Below are 20,501 nucleotides of genomic sequence, written 5' to 3'. Positions count from 1 at the left end.
TTTACCATGAGACAGACATTGCACTTAGTCCCTAAAGAGTATGGTCATAAATCCTTACCACTCCATATTTCACAGATCAAGACAGAGTAATGAATTTCTGAAATTCATATAGGTCCAGTTTCAGTGGTCCGTGATTTGAATTCAGATCTCTTCACTTCTCACGGGCTTGGCTCTTGGAGCTTCTCACACTCTCTTTTTCTTTTTGATCTACTCTCATTTCCTTAATCATCTTAACCATTTCTCAGGTGTTAGTACCACCTATACGTCAACAACTCCCAAATTCATATCTCTAGCCTAGACCTCTCTCCTAAACTACCTACTCATATATTCACTTGCTTATTTATGCATCTTGAGCTGGATGTCTTAAAGATTTAACATACCTAAAGCTGAACTTCGCATCTTCCTTCTTTTAAATCTGCTCACTAATCTACCTCCGAATAAACCTAATAAAAAGTAGAGAAACATTTTAAATTATTTTTAAATCTTTAAGAGATCAAAAAACAATAAATAAAAGGAAAAACATACTATGTTCCCAGATGAGAATGCTTAATGTGCTAAGCATTATTCGTAGATAATCTTGAAATTGTCTACAAATTCTAATATAACCCCAATTAAAATAAAATGGATTGCTAATAAAGTTTAATAAGCTGATTTTAAAGATTATTTGAAAAATTAATATATTATAAATGCAAAGGAAATTTTGAAAGAAAAAAAGGAATTTGACTTACCAGTATTTTAAATGTACCAAAAGTTAGGTTTATTAAAATAGAACACACACACACACACACACACGCACACACACACATATTTACACACAAATATAATATCATATATGTAAGAATAGACACGATATATAGATAATCATATATGTAAGTATATGTAAAATAAAGTTGGCATTTCAAATCTGTGGGGAAAGGGTGACCTATTTGGTAAATTATTTCTAGGTATTTGCTACCATTTAAAAAACCATAAAGGTATATCTTTACCTCACGCAAAAAGCTAAATAATATCAGAGAATTGACAAATCGAAGATCTATATTTGAAAATAAACAAATGCCTTGGAATTATAAGCAGAAAATATATAATATTATTTTTATAATTTTGTAATATTGAAGGTCTTTCTATACAGGACATAAGTCTAGAATCTCTAAAGTACTGATATGATATTATAAAAAATAAAAGCCTCTATACAACAAATGACATAATAATGAAAGTGAAAAGATAATTGAAAACCTGGAAAAAATATTTGCCATATATTTAACGAAGAAAACATTAATGTCTGGAATAAAAAGCTTAAGTTGATATGTTTAAAAAATAGAAAATTGGAAAAAAGATATGAACAAGCAATTTCAAGGAGAAAGAAAAAATACAAACATAAAAAGTAGTCAATTCCTGTGGTAAAAGAAAAAAGCCAAGTTAAATGACAGTTAATATTTAAAAATCCAAGTTAAATGACAATTAAGATTATGGGATATCATATTTTGTAGACTCCTAAGGAAAAAAAAAACTTTGAAAAAAGCAAGTCTTGGTAAGTATATGAAAAATGTGACTTATTACCAACAGTGATATCCTAAACGAGTGAATCCTATTTGGAATGTTAGTCGTCGTTACATTTTATAATTTACGATACATATATTTAAAAGTAATTGCCACATACATTTTTTTTTTATAACTGCAGCATCGTTTATAATAGCAAACACTAAAAATAATCCACATGGCCTTCAACAGAAGTTGTTTAGATTATTTATAATACATCCTCATTAGGGAACAGTCTATAAAGATTGAGAAAAATTAAATAGAACTGTATATACTGACATAGAAAGCTCACCAAATATATCGGTCTGTGCAAATTATTGTTTTAAATTTTATTATCAGTTAACTTTTATTTTAAACAACATTTTAATTAAGCTTATTGTAGTTCAATTTTTTCCACTTTGACATATAATTGGTTTTCACTTGGTACTTGAGGAATTAACTTTTACTTTCACTCTTTTTTATTTTTGATCATTATAGCTCTTCTCCCCTTACCCAGGATTTTGTTGATAAATCTAAGATTTGAGATCCATAATCGATATTACATACCAATGCTTTCAAACCATATTTCCAATAATCGTAATTTATTCTCAATAGATTTCAATATTATATATCAGACAGTCCTTTTCTTGACTTGGGTTTTACTCACAGTTTTATCATTCTTTAATTTTTTAAAAAATTCAACATTCATTAGCCAATATAATTTTTATGTAATATTTTGACAACTGATTCTTGGAGCTATAAGGACTGAGCATTTGCATATATGTGGCTTTAGTTTTTGTTTCTTTTTGGCAATATGAATTTTCAGCGTGTACTTTTTTTTTTTCTTAAAAATGTCTGCAGATTTTGTGTGTGTGTGTGAGGAGTTTAGAAAGGAAAGTCTGGAGCGAACTTAATGTTTGTTATTTCTTTCTGTCTTTTGGATTTTTGTCTTCATTTGATTTTAAGTCAGCAGAATATTTATATCTTGATCACTTTTCACAACTTATTGAACTGTTGTTACATTTAGCAACATAGGTGGGTGTTATAGACCTCATGTCAAGTGAAAGAAGCCAAATTGGATCCCATTTAAATCAAATTCAAGAACAGGCAAATTATTCTATGTTGATGAGGATGGTTTGAGGGCATCTTCAGTGGAGACACAAATATCATATATATCGATCTGGATGGCATTTACGTGCATGTACACCTGCGTAAAAAATGATCGATCTGTACACTTAAGATTTGGGAAATTTGTTGTATAACTTACAATCTCCTTTTCCAGATATTATATTTTTACTGAATGAATTAGTGAGAGTTAATCAATTTTCAGTCATGACCACAGTGCTAACTGGTTTTCATCTATTTTTTTTTTTTTTTGCAGGGGGGACTTTTTGGGGGTTCTTTAACATTACAGAAGAGGCACAGCATTGGGTAGGCATCTTGGGTTTTGGAAATGAGACATAACAGAGTTAGATGTGATTTCCCACTGAGTTACTGGGAAGCCTAAAAGACTACCAGCTTTTAGGAGGGACTCATACCAGGTTATGACGCTCCAGCTGATTCCAGCTGCGGCCAAGCCACTCACCCACTTTCGTTCTTATAAACCATCATGTCCAATATTGCTCGCACTGTCGGTAACAGACTAGGGAGCTGTCTGTATGTTGTGGCAAGCCTTTGAGGGTCAAATCACTGCAAAATCGCCTAGGATTTTTAAACAAATACATAATCTCTTGAGCAAGCAACTGTCTCTTTTTCAAAGTAGTTCTTGGATTCTTATTGGATGTTAGGTGAGCCTACAGTCAGTTCAGACCAACTGTGGCCCCCAAGCCAATCTGGACTACTTTTGTGTAGCCCATGAGCTAAGAATGGTTTGTACATTTTTAAAGGGTTGAAAAATATAAAGAGCAGAATACTTTATGGCATGTGAAAATTACATGAAATTCAAATCCCACCATGTGTAAATAAAGTTTTATTGGAACATCATAGCTCATGTGTTTGCCTATTTCCTATGGCTGCTTTCTCACTTCCACAGCACCGTTAAGTCGACGCCACAGACTGTATGGCCCACAAAACCCGAAATGTGTCCCCTTACAGAAGTTTGTCAACCCCTTGATTGGATGTTTAGTTATGGGTCACCAGGTACCTTTGCTAACTAGACTTCCTGTCATGTCTTGGGTGTTATCTGATTCACGTTGGCATAAAATTGAGGGTTCCTAGCAGCACTCTATTATCAATTGGAAGTGTATTTACAGAATTGGGGTCATGTAGGTTCTGATTTTGCGAGTAAATTGCATAAGCTGTTTCACATTTTCAGCGTCCTATTTATCTGCAGTTTCTCCTTCTAACTCACATCTGTGGCCACCTGGAAAGTTAACCATTGATTACTAATTCAGAAAGAAAAGTAAATCAAGCCTGGTTCTGCCTAAAAGATTAGTATAACCAGAAGTGGCCTAAGGGAGTAGCACGGCCTCATTTAGAGAGGATGCTGGAGAAAAATGGAGAGGGAAATTCTCCCCATTGGTGGAACATTGGATGTATATCTCAGTACTAACCTTTCTTGAAGAAATGATAGCTTGAAGCATTAACCACAGCCATTCATTGGCAATAGCTAGTCATCTGACTCAGAGTAGACTTAAAATACAAGAATATTTATGTCCCATGTGAATGCTGACCAAAAACAAGCTAACGTAAGTGAATCAACAAACATTAAAACATTCTGGAAGGAGAATTTTCCAAATGGGATAAATGTGAGTGAGCCCCATTTTCCAGCCACCCAAGTGGTTTCCCAGTGGGTTCAACTAAATAGCTATAGTGACAAGGACAGAGGCTGTAGTGTGTCTGCAACTTTACCTCATAGAAACTGACCTATCTTCCTCTACTGCCCAGTGCCCATTCTTTTACTCACAGAATCCAATTCTGAGCCCCGGTCATCTATTATGTTCTTGAAAATCCTGTCAGCTACCTAGTAGTAGATTGATCATCCTTGACCCCAATCATAGAAGAGGTAAGTCTTACTGAAATAAGCATTTAATTGTCTTTTGATTTGCTTTCCATATTTCTCATTTTTTAAATAATACTATAACTCAAGGACCTACCGGATGCCTTGTATGTCATCATGGTCTCCCATACATGATAATTTATACAATATTCATTTTTTTTTAACACATTCACTTTATAGTAAAAAAAAGTCATTGAATAAATGCCTTATGTAACCCATCATCCTGAAGGCATTGCATAATAGTGGGGTGGGGTATTAAATATCAGTCATGGTGCTAGCTGGAAAAACACCTTCTTGATCCAGAGAATGTTTTGCATAAGTAATCAATATGTGTTGCTGGTTCTCCCATAGCTCTAAATGATGGGACAAGAACGTAAGAGGTAGAATTGGGAATGGCATCTGTCATGATTCCTTCTCATTAACCAATTGCATACTTTCTGCTTTCCATCTTTGCTAGTCTTGCCTCTACTGGTTTGTAGATTTCAGTACAAAAAGAAGAATGCATTCACCAGGGGATATAATGATAGTCCTGTTGCTCCTGCCAGACCATGTCAGGTTCCTCTTAACACCAAGAAAACAAGCTAAAACAGGGATTATGGTGTTGCCTAGAGTGATCGTGTCCAGCTCTCAGGGAAAATAGGGAGCATGAAAAGTATGAACAGCACAGATTCCCTGGAATACAGAGCACCTCCTACTGTTACTACTGTCAAAAGTTAATGGTAAACAACTTCAACCCTATGTTGTCAGGACCCCGCGTATCAGACCCATTAGACATAATGATTTGGGTCACTTTCTATAGGATGCCTCTGAAGAACCAAAAGGGGGAAAGTCTATGAAGAGAAGAGTCATAAATATCAATTACAATATCGTGAACGATTGCAGATTTAAGTACTGGGGAATCTACCTATATCCTTTCCTTTATGGGTTAATTACATAGCTATGTAATTTAATGTCTTCTTTTTCTTTCAACTCCCCCACATATTTGATAAAGAGCGTAAGGGTGATAGATATTGAATATCATGGTAAAATCACAACTACCTATAGGAGAAAGTGGTATCATCACGATATGTAAAAATTGTAGCTAGGTGGCATAACCAAAGGTATTTTAAAAACCTCTTTCCTTGGGGAGCAATTTTGTCAGGGTTAAAAATATTTTTCTTAAATTGTCAATTGGGGAGAATGTGTGTTTGGATGTTGTTCACTAAAGGAGTGACCGGTATTGACATTTGTCAGTTTAGCTGCACGGCATCAAATACACTTTCTATCTTTTGAACCTCTAAGCGATGGGAGTCAGAAACTGAAAGGGGAAAGATACTCTCCCTGCCTCCTGACAGAGTGTGGGTCCATGACTAAATTGCAGTCCATCACTTACTCCCACCCAAGAAGTTCAGGCTTTTGAGAGTGACACAGGTGAAGAGTCTGTCAGAGGTTATCTGCAGCAGCTGTGGTAGAGTCACAAGTTCAGTGACGGGGTGGCCATTCCCTGGGATGTGATCTTGTCTCTGCCTTTCCTCCCTTGGTGCCAGTATTCCAGTCAGTTCTGTGAGCTACCTGGTCTTTTTTAACAAATTCCTTTTTGGCTTATATTAACCATCGTATTCTGTTATTTGCTATCAAGATTTCTGCCTCATTCAGCAGATCTAGTTGGCGAGAGTCTAAGAGTGACAAACATATAGAAAAACAGGGTCAAGGTCAGTAGCTTGCAAGAATCTTAGGTCTAGAGTTCAAGAGGACATGATCTGTTCTCAAGACTGAGAACAAAGAGCAGCTTCATAAACCCAAGATGGGACCACTGGTTCCTAAGGCAACAACCTATGCAATAAGACAAGGGAGAGTGGAACATTCAGTGTACAGAATGTGTCCATCATTTTATGTTACATGAAACATCCTTGCATTGATCACATTTGATCATTCCTTTAATCCAGCGATTTTCACAGTATGGTCCCTGGCTGGGGGCTGGCGGCTGGGGGCTGGGGAGGGGGCATTTCTTTTCAGTGAGTCTGCAATGTCAAAACTATTTCCGTAACAACAGTGAGAAATTATTTGCCTTTTTCACTGTGTTGACATTTACTTGTGGAGTAAAAGCAACGGTGGGCAAAACTGTTGACACCTTAGCATGAATCAAGGCAATGACACCAAATTATTCTAGTAATTATTGTAGTTTTCACCAGCATGCACTCTTAGGGAAAAAAAAAAAAGACAATTTTGCTTAGGCTGTCTTTGATAAAATGGTAAAAAAAAATATTGCTTTTATTAAATATCTAACTTTTGAGTATGTAGGTGTTTAATATTCTATGTGATCAAATGGGAATTACATATAAAGTGCAGATTCCTAAGCTTTTTCCATTAGTATCTCAGTGATTTGTTTAATGGCATCCCCTAAATCAAAATAAATAAATAAAACTATTAGTTTTATTTATTAAGTAGTTAAGTCCAAACAATTTAGTAGCCATTTGAAAAAATTACGTGTATATGTAATATACACACATATACATATACGTGTATATATATGGGTGTATATATATATATATATGTTTGTATAAAGAAACAATACTATATATCATTAACAGAAATCAATAATTACCATAGGGATGTGCCTGTTGGTCACTGCACCAATTTTTCAAATCTCGGGATTGCATCGACTGCTCACATTGAGCTCTTTTCTGATTGTATGTTGATTTTTGCCTGATGTCCAACAGCTATTGGTGTGTCTCCCTTGAAAATGTAAAATGTCTGTGGGGCTCCTGTGAGTTCTGGGTGCTGTAGGGGTTCTGCAGCACCCAGTCTGAGAAACGTGGGCATAAACTATTTCTGCTGCATACAAGGTACAATGAGGAAATTATGCTCATCGAGGTTAAAAGGATGTACCCAAGGTCACGGAACATAGCCAGAAGAAGAGTCAACTGTGAATTTCTGTCATCTCCCTGTGTTTTACATTGTATAGTTGAGGAAAAAAGTAAAAGCTTAATCATATAAAAATAGAACAAGGACCCATTTAGAGAAACACAACACAAGGCCAGCATGGATGTAGCAGCAAGAACTACTTGTCTTTGACCTTGAGCTCTTAACATAGTAGAAGCCACAAAGCTGGAGTCGTGCGACTGTAGTGCTGTGGGAGAGAGAATGGAACGAATCAAGCCTTTTACAGACAGGTTAAACGGAACGAGGATGGGACCTGGGCCCTCGAAATGCCAGCAGACATGCCCTTGAAAGACTCACCGGGGATGGCGACATGGAAGAGGTCTACATGTCTGAAGGCTGTCCTTCGGCAACATTTAACCTGCAGTGAAACCGCCGTCCGTCTTCACGTTTCCTGAGGCCCCAGCAGTCGCTGGGTCGTTCCAGCGGGGTCCTGGGCGTGTGTCAGAGGGTGATGGGTCATTTCAGGATGTCATTCCCTGTCACGGCAGTCGTTGGCAGGCGCTGTTGCTTCTCACAGCTTCTTCACCGGCAGCTGCCAGATAGTAAACAACCTCTTCTTAACACTGCTTTTTAACTTTTTAAATTATTATGGTTATTATTTTATTTTTGAGGAGGTGAAGACAGAGATATTCAGGAACCACATTAGCAAGAGAGTTCAAAAGCCAGAGAGTCCTTGCTTGCAGCCTTCAGAACAGAAGACACTTCTCTAGGCCGGGCTCCTATGAAAGAGACCTGTTTTTGTTCTTTGCTGGATGTAGCAGGGAGAACTTAGCCCCGAAAGGTTTTCTGGGGCTGTCCTATTATTGAAAATCAATAACTACACAAGATATGGCATTAGGCCATATTATGAGACCTAAATTACAAATACCCTTTAATGTGTATGGAATCATGGCTATTACTGGGCAATCGATCTTGGCTTTATTACGTCTCTCATTCCGTGTTATACATAAACATAGCAGCTCTGGATGCATTCAGAAAGATGGGTTTCAGAACAAACGCCAACACTCAGAGAGAAGCCAAGCAGCCAAGAACGTAGGATTCGTAGTACCGGGCCGGTATAGTAGTGGAGAGGGATGAACTGTTCAGGGGAACACAGGTTAATGCGCTTCATATTGTTAAAAAAAAGAAGGCAGGCTGCTTCTGCAGTCTCCAAGATTCACCGCATATAAATAGCTGCATGTTCTAAGAATAACTAATGAAGATCAAAGTAATAAGAGGCAAAAATTTCCTTTTCTGACCATTCCGTCTGTAATGAGTTTTTTTTTTTTTTTTAATATCAGTTTGCCATGGTTCCTAAAATTCCACCATTGTTCTTTCTTAACTTAGGCTAACAATGAAAGGTTCCTGTTAGACACTCGCTTGCTACTATTGAAATGCTAGCATATTCACTGGGAAGGAGATTATTAAAGCAAGGTGAGGGAGAAAGTAAGGAGCTTGGTGTTATGGGAAGATAAATGTTACTGTCTATAAGATGCATTGGGAGTTAGGGAGGGATAGCAAATACGTTAATGAACTATGGTACAGTTTCTCCATCGCTATGGTTTGAAATCAATCGAGGTGGACATTTGCTCCCTGGGAGTTACGTGTACATGGGAAAAAGGCATATTTATCTCTGTCCAGAGGTAGATATGAACAAAGGGAAACTTGAGCAATATACTTAGCCTCTAGGTTTTCTATTATTAAAGCTTCTCTAGAGCCAACATCTGGATGAAAATATATGTCAGCAACATAGTCTTTGACTCTCAACTGTGTGGATGCGATCGCAGTGAGCCAGAGGGCATTCCTTGTTCTCCAAACCCTCTCTTGCAAAGTGAAAGTGACTCAGACGTATGTAGAACATTCAACTAGACCTGTATCAATGACATTACACACTTACTTGTTCGTTAGTTATTCATTCAGTCCTCAAACATTTACTGAGTACGTACCTACTTCATATCAAGCTCTGGTTAGTGAGTAAAGTTTCAGAGGGCCGATGGCTGAGACAAGGCAGATCACAGAGGAACTCTTGTGGCTGAAGAGCTTGGGTGTCAGCCTAGAAATAATGGGAAGCTGTTGGAGGATGTTAAAAAGAGTGACATGGTCACGTTTTAGTTTTAGACAGATCGGCGGAACTACGGTGAATATAGGTTGGGGGAAAAGCCTGGGAAGAGGGAAAATTAGGAGACTATTTCAGTTATCCCAAGTAAGAGATGATGCGGTCCTAAACAAAGGCAGAAAAAGTAGGGCTAGAGACGGGGGACCGCGTTGAGAATCAGGGACGATGGAGTTTGGTGCTGGATTGCCAGGGAGGGGCCTGATAACCTTTTGGGGTCATTGCCTGTTGCAGTTATACTGACGGATTGTAGCCATAACAATGCCTCCTGCGACTAATTCTAGCAGGAATTTGACAATCTAAGGTACATGATTAAAAATGGAAGGAGGGACGTTAAGAACCCGGAGCCATTCCTTACTGCCATTCACTCTGAGATGCCAAGTACTGCTATGGCCAGTTTCCACTTTGGGGTAAAGAATTCTGGGAATCTCTTGCCTCAAGTCTAGAAAATCAAGGTCATATATGTCTCTGCACACAGTAAAGCCATACCACAAGTCCTGACCAAACACTCCTCACCCCCTTCAGCACTCCATACATCATTGGTTGTGACTTAAACACTCATTTCACTCTCAGAATGCACTAGGGCAGGCTCTTGAGCAAGTTATTCGATGAAACTTTATCAGCCTCAAGCTGCAGGCCTTGTAGGGTGCCATAATGGCTCACTTATAAGAGTTCAAATTCAATTACGTCAAATGTGGTACAGTTTAGACATCAACCGAACATTGGGGTGAATTGTAATAAAGACTCCAGTTCCATTTTCTGATGTTTGAATGTTGGCATCTTTTAAGCCTCATCCTTCCTTCTTCCTATTCTTCCCCACATCTGGGCAAAGTAATAAGAAAGCGGAGTGTTCCCTACTTCGGCGCCAGCTGGAGATCTAAACCCCACCAATTCCCTGGCAGGAACCCTCACCAGAAGCCTACTCTGAGATGCTACAGTTATCCTGCCTTTATTTTGCCAAGCATTTGCACATAGGTGAATTCACACCAGTGCTTCCAGTTCCAGCCCCGAGACCACAGGAATTCTTCTGGCTGTGTTGTTCTCCTGCAGTGAGGAACATGTCTCCCATTGCCTATCTCATCTGCTCATTCCCTCTTTTTGAAATCAATACAGTGACCCTCTGGCTGCCTCCTCAGCCCTAGCCTCACAAGTCCTGATCATCTCCTTGGTCTTCATCACCTCCTTGGCCTGACTCATGAACTTCATCAGCCCTGGTCACCTCTCCAGCCCTGGCTGCCTCCTGGGAGAGAACCAATATATAATTCCTGAAGAAAATAAAAAGAGGAAAAAAGAGGAAGACAAAAAAAAAAAAAAACCCAGGAAAATTATCAGAAATCTTTTTAATTCATTGTTGGACTTAAAAGTGTTTCTACATAGTTTGAGATTAATTTTGTTCTTTCGTGTATAGACTCTAACCACGATAATTATAAGCTTGGTTAAATAATTGACTCTGATGAGTGATGGATACTAATCATTGTGTTGGACTGGATTTAGAGAAAATGGAAGACCTGGCTGAAAATGTGCTTGGCGTGAGTAAAGGGGAAAGGAAATATCGTTTAGTGATCATCTACTCAATACCAAGCACTTTTTCATAATGCAGGTAGTGATTATCAATCCTGATAATAATGCTCTATGGTAGCTGTCATTATTTCCATTTTGATGATGAGCATACTGAGCTCAATTACCTGCTCCTAAGATCACAGAGCCAATGTGTGACCAAACCTGGATGTTAACCCAGGCTTTTCTGACTCCAAACGTTGGCCTCCCCCTCCACCCTCTGCCATTCCTACCATTTCTTACTCTAAAGGATTTCATGTTTAACAAATAAGTAAATGTAAGAGTTGAAGCATTAATAATTCTGCTTTTATTGAAGACTGACAGAACCTCAATGTCTAAAGAAGGTCATCAGAATGTAGGAAGTGGCGATGATAGAAAGTGTGTGTTGATTTTTTAAATTTCTCAGCGGTATTTGGAGTCACCTTTGAGAAAAGACTTAGAGACTGCATTTTCTGGCAGGTGCAGAAAGAGGAGTTATTCCTGGCTCTGTTCTGCCAAATGCAGAATCTTTGCCTGTGGAGATAAGGATTTTTTTTCTTAACTGCATATACTTCATAATAGGCTAGATTTTAATGCTAGAGCAATTTCCAATATCTGAGAAAGAATTGCTTATTCTAAGTTGGCTGGATTCTACTGCCTGTGGTGTTTTACCCATTAAAAATTATTTTATATATAACCCAAAGACACTGTTCCCCCAAACTGTCCACAGTATAAGAGTACATTTCATATGTAATGCCAGAATAATAACATGAGAACTTCTGACTTAATTGTCCTTCTTTATACCATCTTTTTACTCTTTCTGAGGGTTCTCTAGGATGCTAACTCATGTGTGTTCAGAAAGGGATCCTACATGGTTCTCTCCTCAGGACTTATGCTCCTCTCACTATGGTCAAATAAAAAACAAATTCGGACTTAGTAAAGAGAAGCTTTATTTGAAAGGATTATTTCAAGGACTATTTAAAGGTTGTTCCCCTGATCATGTGGTCAGAGACTTTGACTACTACAATAACTAGAACTCTGTGACCATGTGATCAGTAAGGTTTACGATCAAGGTTTAGGTAAAAAGAGTTTTTCCTTTAATAGGAAATAAACGAGGCTAGAAATAACCAGGCGTGTGGAAAGGGGACGAAGGGTGGCTTGATCAGATAGCAGGTCACAGAATGTTTGACTCTGAGGTCAGCCTCTTCTTGAGGAGGTGGGCAGATATTAAAGAGAAGCTCTATCTAATCATTTACGAGACGAAGAATGGTAATTTGGAGGTTCTGTGTCTGGTCCTATCCTATGTGAACAAAGGAGCACCTGTGACTCTCACATAAGTCATCTAGCTTTCTTCGCAGCAAGCTGTTTCCAGAACACAAAAGAATGGGTGGGAGGTTTCTTAGCCATGGCTGTTTTACAGAATTGCAGTGCTAGGGTAAAATTCAGCGTTGTCACCACATTTTTTACTTCTGTGTGATCACTGTATTGCTCGACACACTTGGCTTCTATAGATAACGCTACTGCCGCCACTGCTCTAGGCTCCAGAAGGTGACTGTCCTTAGCCACCCCTTCCCGAGTGTGGAGAAAGTTCCACTGATTCAACAGAGCACAGCTGAGACCCGACTTTGAATTTCAGTAAAAACGTATTGAAAGATGGGAGAAGAAAGAAGAAAAGCACATCACAGAGAACACGTCATAACAACCATGTCTGGGTATTTTTAGTTTCAGGTTCAAGTTCAGACTACACTTTAGTTAAAAGTGCAGAAAGTCAGTCTTCATTTCCTGTTCTAGGATCAACCTTTTCACAGGATAATACAGTGGGATTATTCACTTAAATAAGGTAAAGATCTAGCCTTACTCAAAGAGTGACCTTGCCTTTGGGTACCAGGTGATGCTATTAAGATGATTAAACCAACAATAACTACATTGCACAAAGCCACATATAGAGAATATTACGTCCCGTTAATATTTAGCCCAGTCTTATCTTTTTCACAGCATCTTCTCCAGGACGAGGCATAAAATACGATGGCGCATCCTCGCCCTTATAGAGTCTTTTTCATTTCAGCTTGATTCTCCCGATAACTTCTTTCCAGAGAAGAACATAGAAAACTTGCTAAGAATAAGCAATTGTTTCTAGAACTAGTAGTCTAAATTCACCCAGAGAAGGAAACATTTATCTTCCAAAAAAAATGACAAAGAAACGTTTTCTGGAATGTTCTGCTCTCACAGGTCATCGCCCACCTCAGGAACTCCTGTTCATCTTTCAAGGCTCAGTTTCAAAATTCCTGTGTCAGGAGAGGCTCCCCAGCTCCTCGTTTAGTGATCCTTTGCTTACAGATTGTCAAAGCACTTTTTACTTCCTCACTGCCTTTCAGACATGTATCTTCATAAATAAATAATTTGTGTAATTTTTGCTTATTTTCTCTCCTATAATAGCCCGTGAACACCATTAGGAGCATATCTCATTTATTAATTCTGTAACTCACCTGGCATAGAGTTACTGTCCATAAATATTTGAGTGAAAATCTGTAGAGAAAATTTCTGATAAAAGATACATCTTATTTAAGGCGGAAAAAAAAAAAAACCAGTGAAATACTGGGTCTAAAGCATCATCGTTCATGTTGAGGTTGGCCTCACTGTCCCTAAAAGAAGTATGTGTGATCTGACTTGTATTTGCGTAAATAGATATGGCCCAGAGCTGTCTCCTCTCTCTCTCTCTCTTTTTTTTTTTTTTTTTACCCCTAGAACAAAGCCACTTCCTGACTTAAAGGTAAATTGGAGTCTCCACTCTTCAGCAGAAAAAATATGCAAGAAATTTTAAAATGGCAGTTTTTCCAGTTTCTATACCCATCATGGTGTTTAAAATAATAGCTTCGTCTCAGCCAGGGTCTGAGGTTACATGTTATTTTCAGAACTAATGATGTATAGTGTAATCTGAGCTCTGAAAATGATAATGCTTATATTTATCTCGTGATTTACCATTTTCAGAGTAATTTCATATTGGCTCATTTAATCCTCATGAGTACCTTTTGAGGAAAAAAAAAAAAAAAATTTCCACCCAGTTTACAAGTGAAGAAACTGCAATCGGTATTCATTGCTTGACTTGCCCAAGGCCGAACAGCTGAGAACAACAGCTGGGCCTCCAGCCCAGGTCTCCTGATTTTAAATCCGTTGCGTCTGCAGTGACTCCCCAGCCGCTGAGTCAACAACAAGGGTGACCTGGCCTATTTCTATCTTAGTTTTAAATAGATTGTATGTCTTTGGCCTCCTTTTTCAAATGAGAACCATCAGTCGGGTTTAGCTCAAAGTGGATTCTGTTCTTTGGCACTGAGCCTTTGCTGTTCAAGGATATTCGGAGTTGGAAAGGATCTCAGCAGTTATTCAATCCAATGCAACATCCCCACCATGTGGCTGTCCCACCTGGATTTGAATGTCTCCACTGACGGAGAACTCACTCCTTTACACATTCTCCTGCATGAAGATATGTTGGCTTAAGACTTAGGTCAGCTATGAGAGAAATGCTGTAATCATTCTTATTTTGTAAAAGAAGAAACCGAGGCACATAAAATTTAAGCAATTTGCTGAAGGTTACATATCTAGTATTTCTAGACTTCAGACTCGATACCCAGTTGGCTGACTCTAAATGACCATCCGTGATGCCGCCTCCACAACTGAGCAATGAAATGTATCATTGCAGATGAGTGTTATCAGCCTTCCGTGTATTCTGAACATGATTGTGTGTCCAAACAGATGAGGATTAAGGAAAGGACCATATTATTTAGAGATTCGGGTTTTGGCTTTGTTTGCAGAGCTTGGCTGTGACAAGGTACGATTCATCACATCCAAAGGAAACGTTTTGGCGAATGTCTCCTTTAGACGCTCCGAGCCAACACAGGGTGGTTCTGGAATTGCTCCTTTTGGTGTAAGGCAATGATTAGGATCAAGAGAGAGATCATGCTTTATCGTAAACTTTCTTTTGGATTCTAGAGCAAACTCCCTCCCCAGTGTTCAACGTACCTATCTTTTGGGATCCCCCAGCGAAACAGTCGGGAATGGATAAAGGACACATTTACGTTATATCTTATACTTATATCTGAAGCCAGCCTAGCTCATGAGCCGCCTATTTTTTTCAGATGCAGAAAACTAGATTTTGCAAATAAAAGTCATTTTAAAATCCAGTCTCATTTGCGTAACTAGGACACGGTTCATCTCAGTTCCTCCCCGTTCCTACTCTTCCCCTGGAGTGGCATCAAGGTGTAGAAGTCTGTGTTGGCTCCAGGCTCGGGCGTGGCGTGAAGGGACGTGGGCATAGAGTTTCAGTGCTTTGTGTGTTCTTATGACCACCACTGAGGTGTGTCTCATCCTGTCTTGGCCACAGCCTGTCCCTCCTGGGCCTGTATCACCTGCTTGCCACCTCATCATGGCCTCCAGTTGTAACAAAGTATGTCTCCTTCTTGTCCTAACTTGAAGGGCTCTTCGCATCTGCTAGCACTTTCAGACTCTTTTGGATGCTCCTTGGGACAGATGGGGTTGCAGGAGATTCCGAGGTCTGTTCTCTGGGTCTCCTTGTAGCTGTTGCAATTCCTCTCTCTGGCTCCTCGCAAAGCACAGGGATTCACTAAGTGGTTTGTGACAGCTCCAAGCTATACCGCAAAGTGAATATAAAGCAATCTCCCTGCCTAACCCTCCCCACATCGAGACACACATATCTCATCTCCCATGTCCGATACGGAACTTTATCTTATCCTTTCCATGCAGAGCTGGCACACAGCTTGTAGGTGAGCCTTTTCTCTTCCCTCCTCCGTGGCTGATAGAACTCTATATTCTGAGTACATACTACAGATCTCGAAGAGCTAAAATCAACAATGGCAATGACAGTGGCAAAAATCCTTTTCAATTTTCAAAGCCGTTAGAATGGAATGTTGAATGAGGCTTTTCCTATTGTCATAGAATTTTGGCTGCAGCCCCAAACCTGGAACAGTAAGTACTGTGACATTCTAAATAAAGCACCAAGTCACTGCCAGTCAACTCTTCCAGTGGTCATGAAGACAGTGCCAGACATGTCTCATGATCCCCTGTCTTACGCAACTAGGCGACTAAGAATTCCAAGGGAATTGGTTAGAGGACAAGAGAATTTTTCAATGGTAGTTATACTTGAAGTGTTTCCCTTTTACTTGCTCAGGGAGTTGGGGGGAGCTCTCTGAGAGAATCATCTAGAGAGTTCTAGGGGGTCAGCAAGAAAGGAACTGAGACCATGCGCCCCAGGTGGACATGCTGAGCTGCAAAATTCACGATCACTGCGTTGCCGCCTATCCGAGTATAGCGCTATGAGGTTATTCTTAGGGGAGTTTAATACAGGTGGCCTGGTAACCATAGAAATGGGTGCCTGCTTCTCGCCCGGAAGTAGCAGATGGTTGAAGCCACCGTGATGGCAAGGCAGTCAAGGGCAGACCGCCCTTCCTACTGCTGTTTGGTGCAGCAGGGTGTTTGAGAATGGATGCTGTGGAAAATTGCTGGACTCAAGCCATCTGTTAGATATCCAATCGGGTGTCTTTGGGGACAAGGGGACATCAGCAGAGTCCATGGGATATGTTCCCAGAGACAGAAATTGAGGAAGGAGGAATTGACTAACGGTTCAATGGTCAATATGGAGACCGTCTGCAGTAATGAGGTTCTCGCAAGAGACTCTGGAAAATCCACATATGGGCCCTTGGAAGAACAGGCATGTGACACCTGCATGCCACGTGAAGGACATCATGGGCCAGTCAGCACTAGCCGAAAGGGGACCATGACAGTGAGACCTAAGAAATGACAAAGAAGAATGTTTGCCATGTCTTATATTCATCTTTCAGCAAGACCTTAAGGGAAGAGGGCTGCGCTCAGTCCCTGAGCTGGGTTACGGACGGGCGGAGACAGCATTTCATTCTGATGAGAGGAGGGGCCTTTCGGTTAATTCTCAGATGGCCATTTGTGATACTGAAAAGGGAATCTTATTTAGTAAAACAGGACTTGATTTTAAAACCAAGAGCGGCCATAAAGTTATGGATCTGCTTGAATTGTCATTAAAGAACAGGACATTTACCTGGAAGAGAATAATTTATTTTATTTTTTTATTATTTTATTTTATTTTTTACTACACGCTGAGTAATAGTTGTTTAGTTACTGGCTCTGCACCATAGGTTTTCAAGATCTATTTAAGAAATCAAGGATTTAAAGGGTGGTTCTCACTGAAATCTTTTGCGATCTCCCTTTTTTTATAGCCATAAGTCAGCTTCCCACACAATTAATGGTGGTAAGCAAAAATTGCCAAGCAGGAAAAACTATCAGTTAATATTTAAGACTATTTTTCTTCTACGTGAGAAAATCGGTCTACATGCTATCCAAGATGTAGTTTTTTAATTCTAGCATTCTATTCGTGGTAGCGTTGTTACTTGTTTTGATGGGAGAGGGAATTGAAAAGAGCATTCGTTTTTCTCTGAATACCTTTATCTTTGCTGCTGCTGCTGCTGCTGCTGCTGCTTCCTCTTCCTCTCCTTCTCCTTCTTCTTCATCCAACTAGCAAATCGATCCCAGATTATCCACTTTGTACAGAGTTTGCTGGGAACCAGGCTTAACGTCATTGCCTCTTCAGACCACTACCCTTCAATCTCGACATTTATCATCTGCTGGATAGATCATTGCGACAGTATTTAAATGAGTCTTTCCACCCCAATCCCAGGTTTGTTCTCTCTAAAACATTCCCCACATAGCTGTCGGCGACCTTTGCAAAGCTTTGCCTGATCCTTCACTCTCCTGTTTAAAACCCATCCAGGGCTTTCCACTGCAGGATAAAAGTTATACTTTCTGTTCCAAGAACTTTCTATTCTAGTCTTCATATTCAGGCACTTGTTTACTCTTTTTATTTTCCTCATCTACATTGAACGTTTTATTTTCAGGAAATGCCAAAGATTTGCTGCTTCCTCCTATGTGCCAGTACCCAGCTCATTTTCGATCCGCCTTCAAGACCACACTTTGCAAATCTTTAAGTGGAGTAGTTTATCCCCATGACCCTACGCTTTCTCCTCATTTCTATCCTTGTACCCCCTAGAACAGCCTTTCTCCTTGTATATTTTTTTTTTTCACCAATATTTTCACATCAAGGGCAAATGCAAGGTTTTCTTCATGATTTTATTTCCATAGCCTGGAACAGTGCCTGCAGGATACTCTGATTGGAGAATAACCAAATGAAAATAGATCCTGTCTTTTTTTCAGATGTATTCAATAAAGTAAGATATAGACGACCACAATTACTTGAATGAACGAGGATGTAAAATATCCTCCTACAAAGAATGTACTTAATTTTGGTGGTTCTTAAACATTTTGAGCCGCTCTTGTTTTCTTAGTAAGTTTTGTCAGAACTTTAAACCGAAGTTCAGGCATATCTCATTTTATCATGCTTCACAGATATTGCTTTCTCTCTCTCTCTGTCTCTTCCTTTCTTTTCTTTCTTTCTTTCTTTACAAATTGAAGGTTTGTGGCAACCTTGCAACAAATGTCTATTGGCACCATTTTCCAAGAGCATTTGCTCGCTCCGTGTTTGTGTATCACATTTTGGTAATTCTCACAATATTTCAAAAATTTTTATTATTATTATACTTGTTATAGCGATCTGTGATCAGTGACCTTGATGTTACCATTGGAATTATTTGGGGGCATCAGGAATTTTGCCCACACCAGATGGCAAACTTAATCCATAAATGTGTGTGCCCTGAACTGCTCCACTGACGGGCCGTTCCCCTAACCCTCTCCTTCTCCTTGGGCCTCCCTATTTCCTGGGACACAGCAATATGGAAATCAGGCCAGTCGATAACCCTACAATGTCCTCTAAGTGTTCAAGAGAGAGTCACGTATCTCTCACTTTAAATGATTACGCCTAGTGAGGGAGGCACGTCAAAAGCTAAAATAGGCCGAAAGCTGGGTCTCTCGTGCCAGTGAGCCAAGTTGTGAATGCAAGGCAAAAGTTCTCGAAGGAAATCGAAAGTGCTACTCATGTGAACACACAAAAGATAAGAGAGTGAAACAGCCTTATGGTAAATGCAGAGAGAGTTTTAGTGGTCTGGATAGAAGATACAACCAGCCACAGCATTCCCTTAAGCCAAAGCCTAATCCAGAGCAAGTCCCTAATTTCTTCAATTCCGTGAAGGCCATGAGAGGTGAAGAAGCTGCAGAAGAAAAGTTTAAAACTGGTTCTTAAGGTTTAAGGAAAGAAGCCCTCTCCACAATATAAAAGTGCAAAGCGAAGCAGCAAGTGCTGATGTGGAGGCCTAGGCAAGTTATTCAGGTCTAGATAAGATAATTAATGAAAGTGGCTGCACTAAGCAACAGGCTTACAATCTAGACAAAGCAGCCTTATATTGGACGAACATATCATCACGACTTTCATGGTGGAAAGAAGTCAGTGGTTGGCTTCAAAGCTTCAAAGGACAAGCCGACTCTCTTGTTAGGGGCTAATGCAGCTGGTGACTTTAAGTGGAAGTCAATGCTCCTTTACCATTCTGAAAATCCTAGGGCCCTTAAGAATTATGCTAAATCTACTCTGCCTGTGCTAGATAAATGGAACAACAAAGCCTGGATGGCAGCACATCTGTTTACGACATTGTTCACTGAATATTTTAAGCCTACTGTGGAAACTGCCTGCTTAGAAAAACAGAATTCTTTTAAAATATTACTGCCTATTGACAATGCGCCAGATCACCCAAGAGCTTTGACTGAAAATGAGATTAATATGGTTTTTATGCCCGATAACACAACAACCATTCTGCAGTCCATGCATCAAGAAATAATTTTTTAAGCCTTGTTACTTTAGGAAATACATTTCGCAAGGCTATAGCTGCCATCACTAGTGATTCCTCTTACAAATCTGGCCAAAGTAAATTGAAAAACTTCTGGAAAGGATTCATCATTCTAGATGCCGTTAAGAACATTTGAGATTCATAGGAAGAGGTCAAAATATCAGCATTAACAAGAGTTTGGAGAAGTTGATTCTAACCCTCATCAATGACTTTGAGAGGTTCAAGCCTTCAGTGGATGAAGTAACTGCAGAAGTGGTGGATGTAGAAGAAAACTAGTCTACGGTCATGCCACCCTGAACAAGCCCGATCCTGTCTGATCTCGGAAGCTAAGCAGGGTCGGGCCTGGTTAGTATTTGGATGGGAGACCACCTAGGAAGACCAGGTGCTATAGGAATAAAAAATGTAAAATAAGAGATTATAAGCTGACAAGGTCCTTGCAATCTGTGAAGTCAACCAAGGGTTGCCTCACCTAAGAAAAAGAAAAGAAAAAAACTAGAATTAAGAGTGTTGCAATCTCATGATAAAACTTTGATAGATGAGAAATTGCTTCTAATGGATAAGCAAAGAAAGTGATTTCTTGAGACAGAATCTACTCTGGTGAAGATGC

General features: G+C 39.5%; 1 pseudogene; it reads left to right on the top strand.

Moving 5' to 3' along the window:
• Window positions 1-20,169: 20,169 nt before the first annotated feature.
• On the top strand, window positions 20,170-20,288 carry LOC112478673 (annotated as a pseudogene).
• The last annotated feature ends 213 nt before the right edge of the window (window positions 20,289-20,501 follow it).

Source organism: Pteropus alecto, unplaced genomic scaffold (genome assembly GCF_000325575.1).
Source record: "Pteropus alecto unplaced genomic scaffold, ASM32557v1 scaffold61, whole genome shotgun sequence".
Taxonomy (NCBI): domain Eukaryota; kingdom Metazoa; phylum Chordata; class Mammalia; order Chiroptera; family Pteropodidae; genus Pteropus; species Pteropus alecto.
This window is presented reverse-complemented; position numbering and strand designations above follow the sequence as displayed.